Source organism: Aethalodelphis obliquidens, unplaced genomic scaffold, assembly GCF_003676395.1.
Source record: "Aethalodelphis obliquidens isolate GAN/ISIS:26980383/991018 unplaced genomic scaffold, ASM367639v1 scaffold35, whole genome shotgun sequence".
NCBI classification, from domain to species: domain Eukaryota; kingdom Metazoa; phylum Chordata; class Mammalia; order Artiodactyla; family Delphinidae; genus Aethalodelphis; species Aethalodelphis obliquidens.
Window position 1 is genome coordinate 19,903,903 of NW_020837979.1, and position 6,000 is coordinate 19,909,902.

Here is a 6,000-nt window from a genome sequence, read left to right on the forward strand (position 1 = left end):
CCCATGTTACATAAGAAAACCGGCTCCCTGGGTGAAGAGGCATAAAGGCCAGCTGAAACTGCTGGGCAGACAGCTACTGAAACTTACATGAATCTACACTTACTTTTCATCCCTCATTTCTGAGCCCTCTTACCTTCTTGCTCCCTACTTCCAAACTAAATACCCCACTCAAAAGCTGATGAAGAGACAGATCTGAGCTTTGCCTCCTGTCTCCTTGCTTGGCCACCCTACAATAAAGCCTTTTTTCTCTGTAAAAGACCAAAGCCTCAGCATTGGTCTTTCGGTTGCTCATTGGGCAATGAGCCCACTTGCTCTGGTACAGGAACATCAATCCTCTGGTCTTTTAGGGAGTGGTTGTGGTTTCTGAGTAGGCTGTGGGAGAACTGGCATGCCCCCATTAAGAGTTCATGACTTCATCTGTGAAACATCAAGGCGCCATAAAAAAAGATATTGGATTTACTGCAGGTACGTAATGAACAATATGAGCCCGATTTACACATATGAGCATATTAAAAGTGTCCTATTAATTGAACAGGCAGTTATAAATTTTTCAGCTCAATAGATGAAACAAAATTAATTAATTTTATCTCATCCTTACTCCACAGTTCCCTGTTCTCTATAAGTTAAGGTCACCACCTTAACTTAGAACACAGTTGCTTCTTTTTCACTCCCTTTAATGCACACTGTCTTCACATATGAAAGATAACAGTCTGAGTTGTATACACAGATATGGCCTTTAAATAAGAAGAAATAAAAGCCCTATAAAATTAAGCTTTATAAGGTCAGACTATCACTTTTTTATAATGTGTTACAAGTAATGATCTCAAAGAGTTGTAGAATGCGTATTTGTGGTTGAGTTAGAATTCATCTCCAAGATAAAAATTCACTTATGAGGAAAATTAAAACATCTCAAAGTAGTTTGTCAAAAATCACTGGTGCTTTAACATGAAACTGACTAGACATGATACATTTGAAAATGTTTTATTTAGATCCACTGCATCTTTAAAACATCAGAATATTAAGAAAACTTCCAAAATGGAAAATAAAGATGCTACAGTCTATGGTGTTAAACTTCTAGCTTTTGGAAGTACATTCACGTTTTTAGCTATATATCTTAACATAATATTCATGAGACTAATTTTGTATATATTAGAACTACAAAAAAATAATTATAAGAGTATTTTACTATTTTGGAGAAAGGAATGAAATTATATCTATCTATTAAAAATGAATTAAACATGAGCACTATAAACACTGAAACTTGTAACTTGCAGGTAAAATTTTCTGAAAATCCTTTTTTGATAAAATAATTCAAATCATTTATGCTTTTGGATACATGTTTCAGGGATATATATTTCAAAATAGTTAATAAATACCAGCCAAAAATAAAGGTATGTCAACAGACGTAGCCAATGAGCAATTGTCACCCCACACTGAGCAGATATTTAACTTACTCAGTGTACAATCCCAGACAGATCCTCTGCTGTCATCACACCCTAGTCTCCCAGTAAACACTTGAAAGGGCATAACCCATTTGGAATCATTAATAATCCTGAACACCAAAAAAAGGAAGAGAAAAAAAGGGCCTGTGGTAACAAGGAAAAGTCAACAACGAAGTAAAAATAAAGTTCCTGGAAATACAATTACCCTTACAATTACCAGCTTTATGTATGACAAAATAAAATAATCATAGTTACTATTCTCCAAGTATATATTCTGGAATATTCGTGGGTTAAGGCAAAACAAGAGAGACGTGATAATCATGATATTAAATCTTTATTGTCTAGAAAGCTCAACTTTCTCTCTGCCTTGAAGTTTAAGGAAAAGAGAAAGAATACTCTGGGTCCTCATTGTGACACAGACCTTGAATTCTGCGTCTTGGTGTGGGGCTTTGCGTGAGACAAAGAACTAAAACAGGTCCTCTGGGTAGCTGCACATTCTGTGATAAAATGGATCCCACAATACAACAAGTTGTCTTGTCCCAAGTGATAGTGTAATTACTCTGACTATATATGTTTAATACCGTTTAATACACTCCCTAGTATTCAAGTAATTAGTCTTCCCAAACACACGGTGCTTCTCTCCTCTCTGCTTTTGTTCCAGCTGTGGTACCCACCCTGCATGAAATCCTTCCCAGGAATCTCTGTCCAAGCCCCAGTGCTACTCCTGAATATAATTTTTCCCTGGCTACATAAACAACCGTCCTCTTCAGAATCCCTCTAACTACTAGCTTCTCATTTCTTTCCAGTAAATAATCATATATTGTCTTGGATTGTTCTTAAGCCATTTCTCCTAGTTATAATAATGCTTAAGACACACTTTGTTTATTCCAAGTACTGTGTTTGACACATTTAATTAACCCTTAAAGCAATCCTAAGAATCGGGGTCTACCATAATTCCCATTTTGTAAATGAGGAGAAAGACTTAAACACTACGAAAGGGCTCAACACTCTACTACTTCAGTAGAGCATGCGCTAAAATTGAAAGCTCTCTCCAAAGATCTTGTTCTTTGCCACTGTGAAATATGACCTCACACAAATGCCTGTTCTCCTCAACTAGGCTGTAAGCTAAGGTTAAAGAGAGTGTCTTTTGGCATCTTTTGAATAGTGCATATACTTAGCTGAGGGTTGAGCAGGTTTTAAGAACTCTGAGAAAGGCACAGAGAATGTTCCAGAATATTTCCTACAGGGTCCACAAGATGTTGTACTGGGTCTTTTTCTGTACCACACATTCTTAACAGTCCAGTGAACCAAAGGCAGAAACCTCCTGAAATTAAATTCTTCAGAGGAAGTTGGTCTTTATCTGTAAACTGAATAATGATCAGAGTAGCAGGCTGCTTTTTGAAGATGCCAGTTCTTCTTCTGTTTCATATTTTATTCACTTTAACTCAACTCTCTCTCAAAATCTTGCTGTAAACAAATGTTTTCTATTTGTTAATAACCTTATAAATTTTGTTTTCACTAAGTAGATGAATGTTTACAAAGTAGACAAATAAACAGTATCTTTGTTTCCATAGTAAGCACAGTGTTAAAAACAGAGGCATACACCCACATCACTCTGTATAGCAAAACCGCAATCAAGAAAAAGCAGGGCTGACTGAGGGGCTGCCTCTTCCCCACACTCACAACCATGAAGCTCCACAAAGAAAGAACAGGAGAGATGCTGGAAGGGGAAAAGTCACGTGAAAGTACATTAGGATAAAACTAACTTATTGTATTCATATATAATTACTATTAAAGTCTTTCACTAGCTTCATGGCATTCCGGGGAAATGAACAACAACAACAAAACACTCCTACCTACAACTGTGTCTGCTATTAAGTAACGTAACCACTCAAATATGGACAGGGTTGATGGCAATTCTGCATTAGAATGTTGGTAACACTGACAATTCGACCAAGCCATATGGCTTCAGTCAGCCAAGCCATTTATGGAATTGCATTCCTATCAAGGGGAGTTGGGGCAGGGGGTAGATCCATCATTCCTAATATCACACACTTCCCCAAAACCGATGCAGATGATTAACTGTGTCAGCTTTTCATCAAATCAGCACTCAATCACTTTGGAAGGTAATTCACTTCATCTCAACTCCTACTTTACATTCCCATAAAATGTGAAAGTGCATATTGCACTACTGGCATATAATAACTTAAATGAAAAGAAAAAAAAAATCAGTAATTTGCTCCACAGCATAGTTTCTTACTGGCAGCTTCAATGAATCCACCATTAATTTCAGTCCCTCCCCAGATACTCATTAAGCATAAAACATAGCTATTTATAGATATTAAGAGGTTTTTATATTTTTTATTTTTTAAAGAGAGTATAGATAGAACAAAATACAGGCTTCTAAATATTCCATTTCTGAGTTATACTGTTTGTTGGACCTTTCTGAAATGATGAATACACTAAAAATTCTGAGACAGGGCTGTCCCGCCATGTATGAATAAACTTTTCAGCAACAATGCTTGCAAACAAGAACATTGCCAAATCACTACTAATATATGTAATAGAAGGCGTCGGAGTGTAAGCTAAAGAAAGCAAAGTAAAATATATCATTTGGTGAAAACAAGTGGTGCAAAACCAACTGAAATTTTAAATTCTTAATGATGGTCCCAGAGCTAATTTAACTTTTCCACTGGTGTAAACACAGACAAAATTACACAGTATGTTTCCAACATCTTCACAATTTTTGTAACGTAGATGAAAAAGGGTAAGGATATCTGCTAAAGGTATAATGCAGCTAATGCTATCAAAATGGTATATTTCTAAGCCTGTGGAGTATAACCTCATTGCTCCAAACTGTCCATTGTCCTCCTTTAGAAGTTAACTCATGATGAACGAAAGTGCATCTCTTCCACTCTTCTGCTCCCTGTTTTCCCAAATCAATCTACCCTAGTGTTTTGTATGCTGACCAAAACATTCCACAAATAATGCTGTGGTGCACACACATTAAAGTTTAGAGAGTTTCTGCCTCTGAAGTATAGATAGTGACAGAACCAAGGACACAAGGGTTCAATTCCAAGGCAAATATTAGGCGGGTGGTTTGAAAATATCAACCCAAAGAGGCCTAGGGGAAAAGGATACAAGCATCCACTGTCACCACCCTCCCTCTCCCCTCCCCTCCCCTCTTCCTCTCTTGTTCTCTTTCTCTCTCTTCTTCCCTCCTTGTGGCTTCTCACACAGAGACAATCAAAGCCGGGAAAGCTGGATTTTAAATTAGTGAGACACACACTGGGAATATGTAATTCCCAGAAGAAAAAATAAACTGCTACAGAGGGGAGTCGGGGGTTGTTGGCAACATGTCTAAGTGACAACCCTCCCCACCCCCACCCTAATACAGCAAAAATCCATAGATTCCTCCTCGACCGACCCTCTTCGCCTTCCAGTTCCCAGTACTCTATCCAACTTGACCCTTAACCCAAATAACATTGAAATCCACAGGGCATCCACTGTGCAAGAGTGTGTCTCTCAGTATATGTACCCAATTTTTTGGAAGCCCCTGAATCCGGACAGTTGTGCCAGGCAAGGGATCTCCCACCGTGGAAGGGGTGAAGAAAGGGGAAAAAAAGAGATGGGATCAAATGGAAAGGGAGGCAGAGCTGCGCTCTAGGGCGAGTGGCTGCAAGGAAGACAGGGAAGAATGAAAGGGTGGGAAGGAAGTGGGGCTGGGAGAGAGGAAGAAAGGGATGAAAGAAAGGCTGGAAGGGAGAAAGGAGGGGAGAGGAGAGAGGGATGTTGGGAAGGATGAGGGCGGGAGGGTTGGGGAGCTGGGAGGGAGGGGAGGATGGAGAGGATGGGAGGGAGATAGGGAGGGAGGGAGGCAGGCAAGGATGGAGAATGCTCTGCCCGGGACTCACCTCTGTGGGTCGGTGGGAGTTTCTCGCCCTCCTCCTCTTTCTCGCCCGTTCCCAGCAACTGGAGGGGTAATCACAGAAGGGACTGGAGAGGCGGCGGCGGGGAAGAGGGCAGCAGCTGCTGCAGCCGCCTCTGGCCGAGGTGCGCTGCCTCCTGCTCCGCCCGCCAGCCCGGGTCTCCGCCTCACTCGGGGCTGGAAGCGAAGCCGCTCCCCCCTCCCCCCGCCCGCCCCTCGTCCTGCCCAAGCGCGAGCGGCAGCGGCCCAGATCGCCGCTAGGGGAAGAGGCCAGTGCGCAGGCGCGGCCGCTTGCTCTCGCGCGCGCCCTCGCGGCTTCCCAGCTGCCGCGGCTCCGCGCTCCGCGGGGCTGGAGAAGGCACGGGGTGGGGGCCACCTGCGCGCGCGGCCTGGGGAGCGCCGGTGGGGCGGGGAGGAGCTGGGGAGGCGAGGCGGGCCGCGCCGCAGGTGGGGGGAGGGGACGGTGGCGAAGGGGCACTGCCGAAGGGCGCAGGTGCCGTGTCCATGACAACCGCGTTACCCCTGGGCGGGGGAAGCGGTGAGCCGCCCGAGGACCAGGGACAGACACCCAGTGCGGGAGAGGTCCTGGGGGAGAAGGGGACGAGGGTTGCAGAGCAGGATGAAAGGGAG

At 42.7% G+C, this 6,000-nt stretch overlaps 1 protein-coding gene across 3 annotated transcripts in view; it reads right to left on the reverse strand.

The window, feature by feature from the left end:
- The window catches only part of CTNNA2 (catenin alpha 2), a 1,197,048-nt gene extending 1,191,417 nt beyond the window's left edge, over nt 1–5,631 (reverse strand). For all 3 annotated transcript variants that reach the window (XM_027129221.1, XM_027129219.1, XM_027129216.1), the window contains exon 1: nt 5,357–5,631. The gene's annotated coding sequence lies outside the window, so the exon portion shown is untranslated. The remainder of the gene's footprint in view (nt 1–5,356) is intronic.
- Between the last annotated feature and the right edge of the window lie 369 nt (nt 5,632–6,000).